We start from the raw sequence: 20,573 nt of genomic DNA, 5'->3' as shown, positions 1-20,573 counted from the left end.
GCGAGTGCGAATTCAGACGCAGCAACTGGTGCTGTCCTCCCCCAAGTCAAGTTGTATCGGGTCCTTGAATAGGCATGGGACTGGCTTTGGAAAATGGGAGTTTCAGTTCAGATCAATAGGGCGAGCAAACTTAATCTACGCTGCTCTGCAGAATGCCCTCTCTCCCCATGAGACTTCTCAAGGAGAAATGCTGGAGAATTCAGTGAAAACAGAAATGGGAGCAGAAATTGTCAATATTCGCTTATTCGTCCCCCATCCAGAATGAAAATCAGCCCAGTAAAGACTGGATGGTTGTTGCAAATGAAATAAATGAAATGGGAAAAAAATGCCTGCAACTGCTCTCGATCTGGCACCCCATGGTTCTGGCCCAATGTAGGGTATGCACCTAGGTATTCCTCTTTATCCCAATAGGTCACAGCAAACCAGGTGATACCCCTTGACCCCTATCCAACAGCTCCCATGCAAGGAAATGAGCTACCACTGAACAAGTAGAAGGTGTGCACTTCCTAGCCATAGACTCCGCCTCACCTCGCCCTGATCCTACATCCTCCATCCCCGACGTTTGGATGGAAAGCGGAAGCTCACCGCAGCTCTGCAAGCATCTCCTGACTGCCTGTCACCCCACCAGGCAGCATTATCATCATCCTTATATTTATTACTCACCCTTCACCAGCAGGTCCCAGGACAGGTTAAAATTTAAAATTCGGAATGAAAAGCCGTAGAAACATAGGTTACACAAACCATTTCCATCCCAGCTGCTTCTAGGAAGAACTGTAACTTTTAAGAACCAGTGCCTAAGCTTGCATCCCCCCCCTTCTCCCTCCCCATCCCTTTTTCCTTATGTGTCGTGTCTGTGGGTTAAACCATGGAGCTTAGGACTTTCCAGTCAGAAGGTTGGCGGTTCGAAGCCCCGCGACGGGGTGAACTCCCATTGCTCGGTCCCTGCTCCTGCCAACCTAGCAGTTTGAAAGCACAAAGTGCAAGTAGATAAATAGGTACCGCTCCAGCGGGATGGTAAATGGTGTTTCCGTGAGCTGCTCTGGTTCGCCAGAAGCGGCTTAGTCATGCTGGTCGCATGACCCGGAAGCTGTACGTCGGCTCCCTCTGCCAATAAACTCCAGAGTAGGCCACAACTGGACCTAGTGGTCAGGGGTCCCTTTACCTTTAACTACACACAGCACACACAGCCGCCCTGTACCTGCCATCCTGCTGGGCCCGGGAGCAAGCCCAATTTCACAGCACATTTGTCTTTCCCTCTCCTGGAAACTGACCCCAATGCGCTCGCAGCCTCTCTTTCCTCTTTCCCACCCCACGACTCATTTCTGCCTCTCGAAATGGTGTTCAGAAATTCATACGGTAATTTACAATGAAGACATTGGCGCGGTGACATTTACAGCAGACCTTGCACTCATTAAGACAACCTCATTGCCTCATTAATTCCATTTTTCAGAAATTATGTTCCTATTTATGCACCGCGGCTGTGCCTCCTGCATTTCATATCGCGCTCCTCTCTGCCGGGGAAAGCAGCGCCTCTGAGATCCCTCCCGATAAGCAATCCCAGTGACCTAGAAGCAAAACAATTATTTTTTTGCCTCTGCCACTCGTTCCCACTCACCCACTCGAGATAAATAAAATTAATGCAACGGCGCCTGCCACGGGGGCTTCGTTATTCCAAACAGCCTCCGACTCCTGCCATAATTGCACCGTAAATGAGCTTCCTCGGTGACAAGGCCACCGCGCTGGAATTCTGAAGCTGAAATGTGCACATTTGTAGAGCTGCTGATTCACACACACGTGTGTAAGACTGAATATCGGGAAGCTTGATAGCCCTTCTGCCACCCATATGGGGACCCAGGGAACAATGTATCAGATGGGCATAGAATCATAGACATGTGGAGTTGGAAGGGACCCCCAAAGGACATCTAGTCTAACCCCCTGCAATGCAGGAATCACAGCTCAAGAATCCCCATCTAAACTCTGTTTAAAAACTTCCAACGAAGAGGTGACTCCACTGTCAAACAGCTCTTCCTAGTGCTTAGTTGGAATCTCCTTTCTTGTCATTTGTTTCTGTTGGTACTGGCCATTTGTTTCTGTTGGTACTTGTCATTTGTTTCTGTTGGTACTGGCCATGATGCCCAGGCTCTTTCTCCACAGTTGGAATCATGGAATCATAGATTTTTCGAGTTGGAAGGGACCATGAAGGTCATCTAGTCCAACCCCCTGAAATGCAGGAATCTTTTGCCCGATGTGGGGCTCGAACCCACAACCCTGAGATTCAGAGTCTCATGTTCTACCAAGCAAGCGATGCTCCTGATTAACAGTTGCTGGAAACCGCAACAGGGGAGAGGGTTCTTGTGTTCGAATCCTGGTTTCGGGTTTCCCACAGGCATCTGGTTGACCACTGTGAGAACAGGATGCTGGACAAGATGCCCGTTGGCCTGATCCTGCAGGCTCTTATGAAAGCATGGGAACCAGTCTTGATCTTAAATATACTTGCTTAGCAACAACAAAAAACACAGCCTGTTTTTAACCCTGACAGAGAGCATTTGCTGAGCAAGAGAATTCTGAGCTTCCCTTTTCACGAAATTTCCAAGTGGCCTGTCTGGTGACAAAAGCACACAGCTCCTCATAGCTACGCAAATAGCAACTCTTTGTTTGCGCTGTTTGCTCAGCTAATATTGACTCTCCAGCCCGACACGGCTGCCATTGAGTTGGGCTATTCACCATGATGTTTGACTAGCATTAGAACAGGCCTGCGATAACACAGAGCACAACAGGGAAACCAATCCATCAGGCCCATGTAGGATATGGTGCCATAATGGTCCTTAGGATGGGGGGGGGTGAGAGCGGTGCTGCATGGGGGTGGGACTTGCTCGAGTATAGCTGTTGGGTTTCATGCTGGCATGGATGCTCCCCGCTAGTTCAAACAACCACAGGTTGTGGTGGCACCCTGCTTACCCATGCAATACAAACAGCCAGAAATCTACGCACACTATTAGCCACAACCAATATCTATCCTCAGGGCCGATGACGGGGAGGGTGTGGGTGGGGAGACAGACAGTACAGATTACTGGGAACAAGCAGTCCAGAAGGAGGCTTTGAACCTCAAGACCTTCTATATGTTTTCAGACCTTCCAAGTGTCCCTATTTTCCAGGGACAGTCCCAGATTTACAGAAGCCATCCCTCTTTTTGATTTGATACAGGAATGTCCCACATTACCTTACTGCGTCCTATTTTCATCGGAGAAATGTTGGAGGGTATAGAGTTATCTGACTCCTGAGCCATCTGAAGGCAGCCCTATACAGTGGTACCTTGGGTTAAGAACTTAATTCGTTCCGGAGGTCCATTCTTAACCTGAATCTGTTCTTAACCTGAAGCACCACTTTAGCTAATGGGGCCTCCTGCTGCCACCGCGCCGCCGGAGCACAATTTCTGTTCTCATCCTGAAGCAAAGTTCTTAACCCAAGGTACTATTTCTGGGTTAGCGGAGTCTGTAACCTGAAGCGTCTCTAACCTGAAGCGTCTGTAACCCGAGGTACCAATGTATAGGGAAGGTTCTTTTAACATTTGATGTTTTATTATGTTTTTGTACATGTTGGAAGCCACCCAGAGTGGCTGGGCCAATTCAGTCACATGGGGGGTATAAATAGTATCATCATCACCACCATCATCAACATCTCTATTTTCATCAGAGAAATATTGGAGGGTATGTTATGTAATTCTTAACAAAATATATACAGTTCCAAAGGCTCGCTCCTCCGCTGTCTCCTGAGACAGATGAATGTCAACCAACAATGTTGACACCAGCTGGGAGTGGCTTTCCAGGATTTCCAGTGGAAGCTTTTCCCAGCCACTTTCCCTGGAGATGCCAGGAACCAAATCTGGGACGTTCTCCATGCAAAGCAGAGGATCCATGGACGGAGCGAAGAGAATCTCCCTTCCCAAGCACTGTAGATTAGAGACCACATATTTGTAGGTTATTTAGCAGCAAAGTAGCAATCACTGCATTACTCTATTTGGATTCATTTGACGGCACTGGGCCTGTCAATAATGTTTGTGCACTTCAATATTTCATGGCTGAAAGCCCCGCTGATTTAAACAGGGTTCACTTCTGAATAAACAAGCAATACATTTGGACTGCCATAAAACCTAGTAAGATTTTGGGAGCCTCTGGACTTCTTTATTTATTTGGATCGCCCAGCAGTGGCAACATTTCCTGGCTTCAGGGGGAATGAGAGGCATTGCTAAGAAAGAGGTCGAGTAAACAGATAGCCGGGATTCCTGTGTTGCAGGGGGCTGGACTAAATGGCCCTCGGGGCGCCTCTCAACTCTACGATTCTAATAAATAAATGTGCTTGCCAGCATTTGGAAAGGGTAAGGCTGGAATAAATAATGGCCTACCACTCTAAGTTGGTGGGTGGGGAGATGTTCACTGTACACATATTCTTCTTCCTACCACTGCAGATCCCTAACCCCCTCTAGGTGAACCATTCTGATGCTATCAGAAGTACAACAATCTTTGCTTGCAATAAAGAAGGAGCATGAAGCTGGGGGTGGGGAGGGCAAAAAGCCATCATTTTTCATCTAGCGCCACCTTCTGTTTGAATTTAAGTATTGGCTTTTTGGGGGACCAAGAGAATCTCCACAGTTTTACCAGTGAGGTGTGAGCGCCTTCTGGTCCCCTCCTGGCCAATTTCTGGTCGCAGAGGCAAAAGTGAGTCCCATTCTAATAGAATATTGAACTATCATGTCTCGTCAACACAAGAATTTGCAAATATTCTTCCAGCCCCTCCTCCCATGCACCGACTAAATTTATTCTAGGGGTCCCCCCAAACCTCCAGAGAAAATCTGGGGAGGGACAGGGGGAGGAGAAGGGGAAGTTCCATTGCACAAGCGGAAATCCTTGAGATGATGAGATACACTAGCTGGATACTGCCCATTGTGTTCTAAAATGGTTATAACCCCCACCCTGGGACAATTGAATGAGCTGTGTAGTTCATTGTGTGAGCTTGGGCCAATTGCTGTCTCTTAGTCTAACCTACCTCACATGGCTGTTGTAAGGATAAAATGAGGAGGAGGGGAAGTTATGTTTGCCACCTTAGGCTCTTTGAGGAGAAGGTTGAATATAAATGTGATACAGTGGTACCTCGGGTTAAGAACTTAATTCGTTCTGGAGGTCCGTTCTTAACCTGAAACTGTTCTTAACCTGAAGCATCACTTTAGCTAATGGGGCCTCCTGCTGCCATCGTGCCGCTGCTGTTCTCATCCTGAAGCAAAGTTCTTAACCCGAGGTACTATTTCTGGGTTAGCGGAGTCTGTAACCTGAAGCATATGTAACCCGAAGTACCACTGTATAATATAGATTTTTTTGGACTACAGTTCCCATCATCCCTGACCACTGGTCCTGTAACTAGGGATGATGGGAGTTGTAGTCCAAAAGTAGCTGGAGACCTAAGTTTAGGAAACACTGGACTAAATAACTTTATGGTGGTAAGAGCTGCTTGACAGTGGCGCGGACTCCTTCAGAAGGTGGTGGACTCTCCTTCATTTGAGGTTTTTAAGCTGGAGGTTGGATAGCTGTTCTGTCATGGATGCTTTAGTTAAAACCCCTGCATTGCGGGGCGTTAGACTAAACAACCCCTGGTGTCTCTGCAGTTCTATGATTTAACCTGTTTGCCTCCTGCTGATTTTACCTTCCCTACAAAATTTAAGAGGGTGATCACAAGGCAGTTCAAGTTCTGGCATTTAGACAAGAGGGGAAGAAAACAGCTGGCTGGGACTGATGGAAGCTACAGCCCCAAACATCTGGCGAGCACCAGTTTGGGGGATGCTGCTGTTCAGGTATCTCTTCTTTCCTCTCTCCATCCTTGTCAGATCCAATTAAGGGATCTTTTCCTTGTGAAAATGACTGTTTGATGCCCCTTTCAGCGAAAGGCTCCTTCCCTGTGAAGAAAAGCTTTTAAAATACTTCTGACATTTATCTCAAAAGGAGATTTATTTGATTACCAAAATGTGATATATTAAACACACACGTGCGCGCACACACACACAGACACACACACAGACACACACAGACACAGACACACCTCTTGGCAGATCATTATCTGGCCCAGTTCTTCCTAGGTTTTCCTTTTCTTGGCAAAACATAATGAATTAAACATGAACTGAGCTGCTAGAAGCACGCTCTCTCTCTCTCTCTCTCTGAACAAACCTCCAGCAAAAATAAAAAAATGATATAATAAAGAAATACCTTTACAAGACAAGCAGTATTGTCATCCTTAGGGGGGCTGTGAGATCTAATCGCTTTGACGCAAGCCGAGCTCCAGGAGGGATATTGAAAAGGCACGGAAGAAATGTTAAGAACTTAAAAAGGGGCAAGGAGGAAGAAAGCCGAAGACTGAAGCACAGCCTGTAAACAAGTCATGGAATCATAGAACTGTGGAGTTGAAAGGGACACCCAGGAGTCATCTAGTCCAACCCCCTGCAATGCAGGAATCACAACTCAAGAATTCCTGACAGGTGGCCACCGAACCTCAGCTTAAAACCTCCAATGAATCGTCTTGTGATTGATTATGTAGGGAAAGGCTTACCTGGAAATCCCCCTCCCCCAATATTTTATTCAAGTTGGCACCCCTGGACTCCCAAGGCAGACCATGGAGCACTTTGTCCCTTGCAAGATGTGTGCATGGGTCTTGTAGTGTCGTGCTGTTCCCATTCCACAGTAATGACATCAGTGGGTTTATGGGCCTGCATAAACATCACCTGAAACAAACACCAGTCAAAGGTGAGCCTGTGGGGCTGGGTGTGTACACGGCTGACTCAATGGAGTCCTTTTTCTTGCCCTTTTTCATTATTGCCTATGGTAACAGATAACAACCCCTGTATTTATGCAAATCGCCTCCCCCAGTCCTTTCTTCTCCTCTTTAAAAGGTGGCAATAAAAATGCGGGTTGTTTTTCCCCCTTCTTTTTTTTTGCGCCTTCCGTTAACTGAAATCATACATTCTGTTTGCCCAGAGTTAACCATTAAGCGAGGACAATTCTGTGTACAAAACGTCTGCTCAGATGCATTTTACGCTTTAAAAAAAAAACACCAAACCCAACGACACACAGAGAGTTAGTAAAAGTTGGACAAATATTGGCTTTGGCAGAGTTTGCTGTTTGTATCAGGAAACTGATTGGTGTTATTGATTGACAGATGGGACCCAATGTTTAGAAAGCCGGCCGCCCCGCCCCCCTCGGATTCTCTGAGGTGTTTGGGCAAACAGGGGCCTAATGCTGGGCAAATAGAGCGATTGCAAGGAGAGCTGCCTGGGGTGTTAGCAGAGCAAACTGGAGGGCTGTGCAAACAGCTCGGAAGGAATGTGGACAACCTTCACGTAACCTTTGATGTAGCCACTGATCCTTCGCAAGGTGGAGGGGAAAAAGTTTGAACAGGGAGCGGAATTTGAGAGGGATCAGCAAGGCAGCAAACACCCAGAGCATGCAAATGTTATCTGGGTGAGCTGGCAGTGGAGGGCTCCGTGGAATTTATCTTCCTCCAAATCCTTAAATCCACGAAGCAATAAAAATTAACTGAGGCTTCCTGAGAGGCTCCCCACCTCCCTGAGTCATCTCTCATAGCCACATGAGAAGAGCCTGCTGGATCAGGCCAGTGCCCCATCTAGTCCAGCATCATGTTCTCACATTGGCCAACCAGGTGCCTGTTGTAAACAAAATCTGCCCTTATTCCCTTCTGGGGGACACAAGAGCCCTTATAGAGTCCTTTGTAGGTTCTCCATTGGCAGGAGAAAATAACAGAGGCCAACCAGAGAATATTGAGAAGCAAAGCAGCTAGTAAGCCTGTTCTTTATTGAACTGTTGCAACAAGGTGCTCCCGTCACACGCAGGAGAAAGGAGGACCCAGAACAAAGGTGTGCCTGCCCTTATATAGATATTTTAAATTGCCTTCCCTGGAGCTCAAGACCACCCCTCCATACATCACACATACATCACAGAAGACCACCCCCCACAAACATCATACCTACATCACAGAAAAGGTGGTCTACAACAGAAATTTGAATGTTGTTGTTTTTCCTATCTGCCAGGTTATCTGATAATGCCTTATCTGATTGCCTTTCCTGGTAGTCTGGCCATTCCTTTGAGATAGTGATTACCCAATTCCTGAGACAATGGGAAGGTTCCCTCACCCCCTCCCTCCTTGCAGAGAAAACATTTGGTCAGTCGAAACGGTTTCAGGACGGTCTTCCTGTGCTGCTCCAGACATGTGGTCCACATATCTATGTACGTGCTTGGTTGGTACATTTATGAACATTTATTATATATATTAGACCTTAAATTTTTTATTACATGCCTCTGGGAAACCCAGAAGCAGAACGTGACCACAAGGGCCCTCTCACTCCCTGTGCTTTCCAGCAACTGGTATTCAGAGGCATTACTGCCTCAAATTGTGGGGGAAGAGCATAGCCACTGGATGTCCTTATTTTCATCAGAGAAATGTTGGCGGGTATGCCATCCCGGCTAGTTGCCACTGATAGCCCTCTCCTCCATGAATTTGTCCAACATTTGTTATCGACGTCTACCATGTCACTTCTTACCTGCCTTTGGGACTCTTTCAAGGCCAAGCCAAGCTCTTTGCCAGGCCAAGAGAGGGCTGAATGAGGCTAAGTTGCAAGGGAATAAGGAATGCTCCTGGAAAGGGGGGCAGTGCTAAAACTTGGGACCTCTTCCTTCAAGAGGGCAGGGGTTCATCTCTAATATGGGAGTTTGGTGAAAGCAACACATGAAAGGCTTGCTGTCACCTTGAACAACTTTGGGGGTTGCTCATAAATTCTGGGGACATGGGTGGCACTGTGGTGTAAACCACTGAGCCGGGGGCTTGCAGATTGGAAGGTCGGTGGTTCGAATCCCCGCAACGGGGTGAGCTCCTGTTGTTCAGTCTCAGCTCCTGCCAACCTAGCAGTTCAAAAGCACGTCAAAGTGCAAGTAGATAAATAGGTACCACTCTGGCAGGAAGGTAAACGGCGTTTCCATGCACTACTCTGGTTTCACCAGAAGCGGCTTAGTCATGCAGGCCACATGACCCAGAAAAACTGTCTGCGGACTAACGTCGGCTCCCTCGGCCAGTAAAGTGAGATGAGTGCCGCAACTCCAGTGTCGTTCGTAACTGGACTTAACTGTCAGGGGTCCTTTACCTTTAATAAATTCTGGGGGTTGGCTGAAAGGACACAGCACCCAAGCACCCCCACTCACCAAAGGAGCAACTCTTCCTCATCACTGCAAGGTGTCACGTGAAATTGCTGCCATCCATGGTTGGAGGCAGGAATTCTTCTGAATACCAGTTGCTGGAAATGGCAAGAGGGGAGGGTGGTCTTGTGCTCAGGCCCTGCTTAAGGGCTTCCCAGCCCAGTCTTCTGGCTGGCCACGGTGAGAACAGGAGGCTGGCCTGGCCTGACCCAGCAGGTGGTTCTTACATCCTTAAGAAAAGCTACTTTCCAAATGCCACGCACTCAAATTTGAGCAGACCCTGCAGACCTGCTCCATGGGATGCAGCACACTAGTGGTGACAGTGAGCAGGGGGTGCACTACAGACATTAGGATTAGCTCACGTGTGCAGGAAAATTGCCAGGGGCTGTAAGCTTAAAGTCCCATTTTCTGGGAAGAGAGTGGCTCAGGGGTAGAGCATCTATCTGCCCTGAATGCGGAAGGCTGCAGTTTCAATCGCTGGCATCTCCATTCTCAGAAGACCTCTTAAGGCATCGTACATTCTTGGTCTTCATCCTGAGCTTACAGATAGGCTGCGTTTTAAATGGAAGGGTTGCATTTTGCGCTCATTATAGCTTGCTCTTGCTAACAACCGTATTTGCAGTGCAGAGATTAGCCGGGCCTTGTTGTGTGGATAGCAAAGTTAATCATTGTGAGGGAGGAAGAGAGGAGAGCGGGCAAAGAGCAGCTGGAGGCCAGCGCCTGGATTACCTGAAATGTCAGGGTTGCGTTTAACTAGGAAAAGCTTGATGGTCCTCTTATCCTTTCAGAAATTGCAGGGGATAAACATTGCAATGCAGATAGCGAAAGAGGTCTCCAGTGAGAATGAGGCAGATTAGTCAAGAGGTTAACATTTAAATGAATAATCGTTGAGATAGTGGATAGGTCTCCTTTTTTTTCAGGGCTAGGAGCCAGTACAAAAAGAGCCTGCTGGATCAGGCCAATGGCCCATCTAGTGGGGGGGGGGGGCTGTGACCAGATGCCTGTGGGAAATCTGCAAGCAGGATCTGTGCACAAGAACCCTCTCCCCTCCTGTGATTCAGGAGCATTGCTGCCTCCTACTGTAGAGGCTGAGCATAGCCATTGTGGTGAGTAGCCGTCAATAGCCCTCTCTTCCATGAATTTGTCTAATCCTCCTTTAAAGCCATCTAAGTTGGTCACCATCACTGCCTCCTGTTCAAACAACAACAACAATAACGACATTACACAAATTCAATAGCTTGCAGGAGTGTTGTTAGGAAAGTGGTGCGGGGTCCCTGGAGGTGGAAAATAGATCTGACCCACATGTGTGTACTTAACATAAGAAAATGTGGGTGCCTGGATTCAAAAGGCAGGGCTCTGCACACTCTCTAGGGTGAGAGAGCCTCCAGCAGAGTAAAAAATCACTTTCAGAGTGGAAAATAGGTTTGCATATTCCACTTAGTCTGCTTTAAAGCTCTTGTCTCCCTCCCTTTACCCCTCTCATAATGACCAGACCACACACTGTTAAGTAAGCTTTAAATGCTTAACTTACTAAATCCAAAGGTCTGGTTCATGAGAACACAGGTAGATTGCTCTTGTTTTGGTGCTAAAACAAGGACAGATTACAACGGGTCAAGATAATGTTTGAAGAACCGAGAATGCGATGATGGCACTGGAGGATTTTAAACAAATGTTGGACAGTTATCTGCCAAGGATTCTTTAGCTGCAATTCATTGCATTGTAGAGGAGATTGGACTGGATGAGCCTTGGGGTTCCTTCCAACTCAACTACGGTTCTCGGCTCTTAAAGACTGACAAACGTATTGTGCCGTGTGGTCTCATGTGCCAGCAGCCACTCCAGAGTGTTTTTTGGGGGTGAGGCAAGATCTTTCTTAACCAACCCCTCCCACGCTGCCCCAAAGCTCCTCCTACTTAGGAGGCACAAGCCAGTCAGGTTCAGGTGCCGTCGCAGCCGGTTGAGGTGGATGAGGGCATACAATATCATCACATGGCCCCATTGTCCAAATAGCATTCAAATCGAAATCATCTGATCGTAATCTGAGGGATCTGTTTATGAAACATGCCGTGGGAGATGTGTGTGCAGAGTGTGTGTGTGTGTAAGTGTAATCTGTGGAAACAGAGGCTCCATGGTAGCAGGATGCCCCCTAGACAATGAACATGGGAAAAGCGCGGTCTGCATTGTCACAGTGGATTAATAAGTGACTTATATGTACGTTGAACCATTCATCAAACCCGCCGGCCAGCCATTGTATTGACTCCAAAGCAAACAGACGGTTTACTCAACAGAACACCGTTACTCCTGTTAAGAGGGATAATGACATTTTAAGCACATTGTGTCCAGCCTTGGGCACTTTACCTCTTGACTACAGCTACTGTGGAAAGGAGCCTTTGGATTTTGCTGATATGGCTGGCCAAGACTCCCTCCCCTCTCCTGCAACGCTCTTTGGTTTGTTTGTTTATCTGCACGATATTCCTTTTTAATCCCAGTGTGGGAAAAATGGGAAACTGGTTGAAACTGAAATTCACAGATGCCAAGAACAGAAAAACAAACAAATTCAGGCACTGATTCTTAATAAGCTACATAATATATCCTATGAATCTTTTTAAGGCTGTGGTAACTGATGAAGACCCTCAGGGAACAACGGTGTAAATACTCATTCCCCAGCCCTTAAATGTCACCAGAATTCATTATAATTCCAGATTTGAGATCACTTTCACTCATTTTTAAGGAACATTTAAATCTTGGAATTCATCCCCCTGTGCCTGCAGTTTATCCCAAGATTTGGGGATTGGGTGTCTTTGAACCCTTTTTGTCCTCGGGGCTATTATGGGAGTGATGGATGGGGGAGAAACCCAAGCCCTCCTGGATCAAGAGGGCAGCCTGTTTGCTCTCTGTCAGCAGCATGTTAAAAGCCACGGCCCCCCCGGAAGGCCTGTCTTGCCAATACGATGTTAAGCCAACATCCTGTCCACATATAGAATTACAGGGCACTTTATATCGGAGCAACAGAGTTCACCCTGTGTTCCCCGAGCTCAGTTTCCCAGCCGCCCATCTCCTTTTCAAAGGCACAGAGATAAATGCAGGATGCAACAGGGACTGGGAGCATTCACGCAAAAGAGGACGACGCTTGAGAAATTCTCATCGGTGAGGTAACCTCACGCTTACCTTGCTTTTGAGGTGACCAAGGAAGGAGTTGTGAGGATGGGTGGGACCAAAGTTTGATGAAGTCTGCATTTAAATGAGAGGTGATCTAATCTGCCTAATTATGCAAATCAAAACACCTTCCTTCAAAAGTCACAGTTCTTTGAATTTTGCAACGCAGTTCTTCAGCCAAACAATGCGTAGGGAAATGCATCTACCAGAATAAAACGCATATACATATTAGTGAAAATATCAGCATGCACTATACCAGGAGAAATTGTTTTGCAAAAAATGCACGCAGTAAACAAAATTGCATACAAATCAGGAGAAATTCGTGCTAAAACGATGAATAACTTCCATGAGAACTTACCGTTTATTGGCCTGATCCAGCAGGCTATGCTTATGTTATTACGATGGGGAAGCACCAGGCATAGGGCTTGATATGTACCATTTTCCAAATGCCCAATAATAACACAGTGGTACCTCGGGTTACATAGACTTCAGGTTACAGACTCCACTAACCCAGAAATATTACCTCAGGTTAAGAACTTTGCTTCAGGATGAGAACAGAAATCGCGCAGTAGACACACGGCGCAGCGGCAGCAGGAGGCTCCATTAGATAAAGTGGTGCTTCAGGTTAAGAACAGTTTCAGGTTAAGAACAGACCTCCGGAACGAATTAAGTACTTAACCCGAGGTACCACTGTACAGAGGTAGTCTCCACTGTGATAGCAGGGCCAGGGTGGGAGAGTGCTAGAGCTCTGTCAGTTAAAGGTTCATTCTGTGCTCAGATGCATAAACTCAAAGAATTCTGCTATAAATCTGCTTAAAGATAATGTATTCGTGAGACAAGAGATGTGTGTTTGCGTGTGTGCATGAGAGAGAGAGAGTGGAGCTCTGAGTAGCTCTTGCCATCCCTAACCCATACAGAACAGTCCCTAACACCCAGCTGGCTGGCTGTGGACAGTGATTTCCTGATGACAGACCCTTGTCAGAGAGAGACCGGCCTTTGATCACTTTCCAAAATGGCCGTCACAGCCTCAGAAGAAGGCCTGACTGTGGCCTTTCCCAACCCGGGTCCTTGATAATCCCCTCCATTAGGCCCTCCAATCTCCCTCGTCCTGGGTTACCCATTAGCTGCTTGTATTTCAGAGTGCTCAAGCAGGTCGGCCATTGCTCCCGGCACCTGCTGCCCAAAGAGTATTTGCAACCAATCCCTCAGGCCTCTCTCTGGTGCCATTAGCAGCGGCTTTCATGACAGCTGCGGGGGAACAGGTGCTTGGCTATTATATTTAGCTGCCAAACCCAATTATGTCTGTGAAGAGAGTGGCAGCACCCTGAACACCAAAGAGGCAGGGAATAAAGACTCCCACTGCCCTGCAGAGAATCATGGAAACTGTAGTTTAAGGGTGCTGGGAATTGTAGCTCTGTGAGGGGTAAAGTACAGTCCCCAGGATCCTTGGGCGTGTGGACTTTAGACATATGGTGTGTGCACAGCCTGGGATCCTTGCAAGAAATGGTTGCTCAGTTCATACATATGGCTGTTGATCAGCTGTGTTTTGAGCACCAGGCAGCGTATTCTCACCTCTGCTTCTGAGATAATGTTGGCATATGCTTTCCAAGTGGCAAGGGGCCTGAGCGAAGAAGGCCCCGCCTGCCTGCAGACATGTATATGTTGTGACTCAATCATCGCTACTTAGCATCATAGAATTGTAGAGCTGAAGGGGGCTCAAAGGGTCATCTACTTCGCCCCCTACAATACTTGGGGGGAGAGTGCCAGCGAGCAAGCCAACAGCGAAGGGGTGAAAAGATGCACTTCAATGAAGTCTAAGACAAGGGACTTCCTGCATTGCAGGGGGTCAGGCTAGATGACCCCTCAGATCTCTCCCAACCCTACCTTTTTACAAGTCCATGATTTCTGCCCTTCCCATCCTGCCCTATGCCACAGTTTCCAGCAAGCAAATGCCCATCTTCTAGCATTTCCTAAGCAGCCATTCCAATATCCACTTAGGGTTCTTCCTGCTGTTGGTATATTCACCCCACTCCCACTCTGTGCCTGACAGGCCAATTCTCTCACACATCATGCCCAAAGCCCCAGGGGAAGGCTAAGTTATTTTTTTCTTTTCTTGGTGGTGCTACTCACAACAGAAGCCGTCAATTGCTCATGCCCAGATCTTCTCCCGGTTTAATCTTTTAAGTGTTTGGGTTCTGCAAAGGAGTCCGAGAATTCAGCACTTAACACCTTAAGAGGAAAGAGAACTGCAGGATGGCTTTCCGCCCCCTCCATTGGAAAGTCTATTTAAGCACTTCTGGTTTAGCATCTGTGTCGGTGTTGACACCCACAGCTGAAAGATGAGATTGAGGCTGGGAAATGGAAACAAGCTGGGAGAGGGGGTCTTATTATGGGCTACCAAGCCAGACATCTTAACAGCTACTCTCTAAGAAAACATTGGCCCACCTGGCATCTTACAGATGTTTTGGACTTCATTTCCCATGAGCCCCCTTCTGTTGACATCACCGTCATAATCATTTTTAGCATCTATATCCCACCTTCTCCTCCAAGGACCTCAAGGTGGCCTCCACAGTTCAACTCTCCTCATTTAATCCCCACAACAACCCTGTGAAGTAGGTCAGGCTGAGGGCCCAAGTTCACCCAGAGAGCTACATGGCCCAGTGGGAAGATTTGAACCCTGGTCTCCAACATGCTAGACACACTGCCTCTCTTTTTCAAGACCTTCCTGATGCAGCACAGTTTCATGAGGGAATTGAGGAAACAGTCGGCCCAATTCGGCTCAGGATGAGACGCCAGCCCGCCCACGGCACTCTATAGAAGGCACAAGGTTTGTTTTATTTATTACAGTGGTACCTCGGGTTAAGTACTTAATTCGTTCTGGAGGTCTGTTCTTAACCTGAAACTGTTCTTCACCTGAGGTACCACTTTAGCTAATGGGGCCTCCCGCTGTTGCCACCGCGCCGCCGCCGCACGATTTCTGTTCTCATCCTGAAGCAAAGTTCTTAACCCGAGGTACTATTTCTGGGTTAGCGGAGTCTGTAACCTGAAGCGTATGTAACCTGAAGCGTATGTAACCTGAGGTACCACTGTATTATATTTATATCCCACCGTTTCTCCAAGGAGCTCAAGGCAGCATGTACACACTTCAACCATTTATCTGCACAACAACTTTGTGAGGTAAATTAGGCACAGAATAGAATTATAGAACTGTAGATTTGTAAGGGGCCTCGTGGGTCCATCTAGTCCAACCCTCTGCAATGCAGGAATGTTTCACCCAATGTGTGGCTCAAACTCATGACACCTGGGATTAAAAGTCTCATACTCTACTGAGTGGGCTAGAGATAGCATGAAGCCCAGGGTGGACTTGGTGGCTGCGAGGGGAATTTGAACGCAGGTCTCCCAGGCCCACCACACAGGTTCTCCTGCAGAGCCTGGAGGGTGCTGTATGAAGTCTAAAATGGGCATACAGTGGTACCTCAGGTTAAGTACTTAATTCGTTCCGGAGGTCCGTTCTTAACCTGAAACTGTTCTTAACCTGAAGCACCACTTTAGCTAATGGGGCCTCCTGCTGCTGCCGCGCCGCTGGAATACGATTTCTGTTCTCATCCTGAAGCAAAGTTCTTAACCTGAGGTAATATTTCTGAGTTAGCGGAGGCTGTAACCTGAAGCGTATGTAACCTGAAGCATATGTAACCCAAGGTAGCACTGTATATAGGAAGCTGCTGAGTCCTCCAGAGTCAGGCCTATCTAGCTCAGTATTGCCTGCACTGACTGGCAGAGGCTCTCCAGGGTTTCAGACGAGGGATCTCTGCCAACCCCACCTAGAAATGGCATCAGGGATTGAACCTTCTTCATACCAAGCAGATGCTCTCCCACCAAACTGCAGCCCTTCCCCGTGCTTGGCACTCAAGAACAGGGTTGTGTTGCCGATGATTTTTGTCATATTGGGAGGGAGGCTTAGGAAAGGAAGAAGAATTCCTTTTGGTTTGGTTTTGTCACTGTCTGAAATGGTTCAAATATTTCTGGGGCGCATATTCCTGCCTTCGGGAAGAGTATTTATATAAGAATGCATATTTATGAGACTGTCATAGATCAAGAATACTTTTTTTTTTTTAAGGGAGATGCAATTATGTTCTAAAAGTTTAGCTTTATTTTCATGCTAATGAACACGTCGGGTTTTCTTCTTTTTTTTTTTTTCCCCAAGACAGCTAATTGGCTTTGTGCTTTATCCGCCAGCCTTGGCTGCCTCATTAAGGGCGCCTCAATTTGCACGTAAGCAAATTCAAAAGGAAGCTTCTTTGCTTCAGGTGGATGTGTGTGTGCTCACTTCCAAGGGACGGACACACACACACACACACACACACACACACACACCAGTAAAAATATAATGCTTCCCAAGCACTTCCCACCTCTCTGAAAAGCAAATTATTTTTGAAGGAGCTCACAGGAACCTCTCACTGCCAACCAGAAGATGTAAGTGAAGCAGACTCATTAACACACACTAGAAACCCAACCAGAGGCCATAGGAGAGCCAGTGGTGGTGTAGTGGTTAGATTGGTTAGTATGAAATGGGGGAGAGGCGGACCATTAGAGGTGGTGTCACAACACCTGGGTCCTCTGCAGTTTCAGAACCATCTTCAAAGGCAGCCCTACATATAACGCCTAGAGCCCAGGCCCAACAGTTAATCTGCCAAGACTGAATTCTGCCTAGGCTCTGTGGGTCAGGTCTCCGAAATCTGCCCATCATTCTCGCTGCAGCCTCCTGGCAGAATTGATGAGAGCCAGTGTGGCGTAGTGGTTAGAAAGTCGAACGGGGACCTCGGAGACCAGGGTTCAAATCCCCACTTGGCCCTGAAGCTCATTGGGTGACCCTTGGGCCAGTCACTGCCTCTCAGCCTAACCTCCCTTGCAGGGTTACTGTGGGGATTGAATGAGGAGGGGAAGAACCAAAGATGGGGTAGAAATGCAAAGAAGAAGAAGAAGAAGAAGAAGAAGAAGAAGAAGAAGAAGAAGTAGTTGTTTTCATTGCCTTGGAGGATCAAGGTCACATGGAGATATTCCACTGAGCTTTCATCTCCAAAGGTCTCTGCCTGTGCAGAATTTTTCAAAAAGAGACAGGCTTGCTTTGCCATGAACTAGGGTTGCCATATTTCAAAAAGTAAAATTCCTGAACTTTTTTTAAAGAAGCCCCCAAAATTGTTTTGCTTCCTTGGGGAAACCTAACCCCCAAAAATAGTGATTTAAAGCTTTTTGAGCTGTTTCCACTGCTTTTTCCATCACTTTGCCATACATCCGGGTTTTCCCTGACATTTTGCCGATTCAGCAAAATTCCCAACGACATTTTTACACCCAAAACCCAGGTCACGTCAGGAAAAGCCTGCATGAACATAATTTCCCATAGAGAAGAAAAAACAAGTGGGTTGTCACAGTCTTTCCTCGCTGGCTCTTCAGGAACAAGCTGCCGTATACCGAGCCAGACCATTGGTCAGTACTGTTCCACACTGACTGGGCATTAGCTCTCCAGTGGGTCCTCCCCAGTCCTACCTGGTGATGCCATCAGAGATTCACCTTGGGACCTCCTTATACTGGTACATGCCATCCCAATCTCTGAGTGGTGAGAGAACCCAGGGGTTCCAGGCACTTACCCTGGCTCAGTTTCCTTGGAATGAGGTGACTGTTATGTACTGAAGTTCCCACCCTGAGCCAGCAGGGGGATACTGTAGATAGTTTTCACTCAGGTCCACATATACAAATAAGGGATTGAAAGTGATGTTCAGTGATTGGATAGTTACAGAAAGTGGTTACTGTTGCATTCTAGTGGAGCTCTATATAAGCAGGCTGGCTGAACCCTTCAGTTCAGTTCTGTTCTGGCCTGTGAATAAACAAGAGCTGTTTGAAGAACCGCTGTGTCGTCTGATATGTTCACCCACAACTTAACAGAGACTGTGGTGTCTTTAGGATATATGATTTTACTTACTCATATATAGAACTTGAGAAGAAGCTGGAAGGGCTCATAGCACTAACACCCCCCCCCCAGCAGAACTTGCTTCTCTATTAGTTGCGGCGTAGGAGCACAGAGCAAGCAGGTCTCTACGGCTCCAGCTTCCAAGCCGTCTTCCAGCGCATACGCATCTACTCTGGCTCTTGTTCTTCTACCTAGAAGCTAGGTGAGAGGGGTAGAGGAAAGCCCACCCTTTTGCCTGAAGGGCATCATCACTCAGTTACAGCTCTCACAGCCTAGCTAATTCTTTTGGGATGTTGATGAGGACACTGATATAGCCAGCTCAGGTCACTGCCTTACAAAGAATCTGACTAGTTCAAACAATAGAATCCTCAGTTAAATCCTAACCCTCACTGGGTACAGGACCCCAAGAATTGGAAGGCGGCTTGGGGCATCATCCAGACTGAGCTCTCAAACCCACAACAGTATAAAATGAGATTTTCATCTGCTGAGCTACCTGGGCTTCCCCCCACCTCTTTGCCTCTCATTCCAAGAGCAGTGCAATTTGAAATCTGTCCTGATTCTCGCAGAGGCTCAGCCGGTATTCTGTAGGCAGCCCAGCTAGAATCCCTTGTTAAAAAACAAATACAAATCCCAGCAACTTCAATTACATATCAATTTGATTTTCCAGTGGGCCCGTCCGTAGGAAATGTTCTCAATCAAGGAACAAATTCAGATTGTAATAAAATATTATACAAATATTTACCTCAGCTCTGCCTTGACTTTAAAAAGAGGTTTGATTATTATTATCCGTGGCTCTGGCTGCCAAAGTAGTTAGCTGGCAACGCTTGTGAAAACGAGAGAAAGAGAATCACATTTTCCTCTTGCCTCTATTCCTCGCTGAACAATTTGGTTGTTTATTTTTCCCAGGCCTAGCCCAGATTCCGTCATTTCCTCCTGTCTAAAAAATCCCATATGTGCCCTGATTGTTCAGACATAAAGGTGAAGGAGGCAGAGAGAGGGGGGGGGGAAACAAATTTATCAAAATTAAATAAGATCCAGAAAGTAGGATGGAAGCGGGGAGGGGGGGGGGGGAAGAAGATTGGTTTGAAGCCACAAGGCCTTGCAAAGAATTTATTAGATGTGTTGGGTGGTAGGGCTTTGTGCCAGCTAAATTTCATATTGCTTTGCATCCAACGAAACCGTCTAGTTACACAGAATGAATATTTAATCGTGCGTGGATCAAGATGCTTTCTCCAAGGTAATTAAAGGCAGGCTTGGCTTATGCCTTGGAATTGCAGCCATCCCCGTGACCTGCTGGGTAAAGTTACCTCCCAGACTTCTTGCAAGCATTACCTGGTCGCACCATGTTATCGATGAGGATGGAAGCAGATGCACAAACCCTTGGCCTCATATTTTATTTTAAACTGCAAGGAGGACTGCCAGACTCTTACCATGCCTCATACAGCACCGCCCTTTTAAGCCAGTGCAGTGTCATGGTTAGAGTGTTGGACTAGATCGGTGGTTTGCAAACTTATTTTGAGCCCTGCCTCCTGCCTGAGTTCCATAAGCTTATCTCCAGTTCTACCTACCCTATAAAAAGAAGAGAGGCTTTCATGAGGATATTTTGATGGTCATGTAAGATAGCAAAAGCTTTCTGGGGGGAAAATGTTGAAGATAACTTTTGTTTTAAAAAAACCCCCCAGAAACTTTTCTTTTAGGTATAATCGGTGGAAAGATACCCAAAGAAAAGAAAATAATAATTTGTGTACGCTGCTACAGCTGCTCGAATGATTTATGCCGAGAGATGGAAAGAAGAAACAGTTCCAACGAAGGAGGAGTGACAATTAAAACTGATGGAGTATGCAGAAATGGTGAAGCTTACTGGAAGAATAAGAAACCAAGGACTCAGATACATTAGTAAGAAAAAAAAAACGTGTTTTAAACGTGTTATATGCAATTTTACATAGCATTTTTTTCTTGTGTTATAACGATTTTATTTCTGACTTATTTATAGCGTTTTTCCCCTGTTTGTAGATCCACTCCAAGAAGAGATACTTTTTAAAACAGAATGGGGAAAATTTATTGACTATTTGAAGATGTACTGTAAACAACTTAAAACATTAGCGGGTTGACATAAACACGTGCAGAAAGAAATACCGGTAATTAGAAGGGACTACAAAGGGGAAATTAGTAAATAGGCTTGAACTGGATATGCAGTAACAAAAAGCTAT

The 20,573-nt window shown here is 46.7% G+C and overlaps 2 long non-coding RNA genes across 3 annotated transcripts in view; one reads left to right on the top strand and one right to left on the bottom strand.

Annotated features, from left to right (window-relative positions):
• LOC309328975 overlaps positions 1 to 18,057 on the bottom strand; it is a 26,370-nt gene extending 8,313 nt beyond the window's left edge. The window contains exons 1-2 of one of the 2 annotated variants that reach the window (XR_014150973.1): positions 17,943 to 18,057; positions 14,529 to 14,593 (exon numbers count right to left, since the gene is read on the bottom strand). This is a non-coding gene — a long non-coding RNA (uncharacterized lncRNA). Of the gene's footprint in view, positions 1 to 6,251; positions 6,634 to 14,528; positions 14,594 to 17,942 lie in introns of those variants that run through there. The other variant, XR_014150974.1, reaches the window with a different exon arrangement.
• LOC309328978 lies at positions 10,450 to 20,573 on the top strand. Its single transcript, XR_014150979.1, has 3 exons — positions 10,450 to 12,394; positions 20,122 to 20,259; positions 20,377 to 20,573. It is a non-coding gene; the product is annotated as an uncharacterized lncRNA (long non-coding RNA).

The sequence above is a fragment of the Podarcis erhardii genome (genome assembly GCF_964252035.2).
Source record: "Podarcis erhardii genome assembly, chromosome: 14".
In the NCBI taxonomy this organism is placed as follows: Eukaryota; Metazoa; Chordata; class Lepidosauria; order Squamata; family Lacertidae; genus Podarcis; species Podarcis erhardii.
Note: the sequence above shows the minus strand (reverse complement) of the source record. Positions and strands in the feature narration are given on the sequence as shown.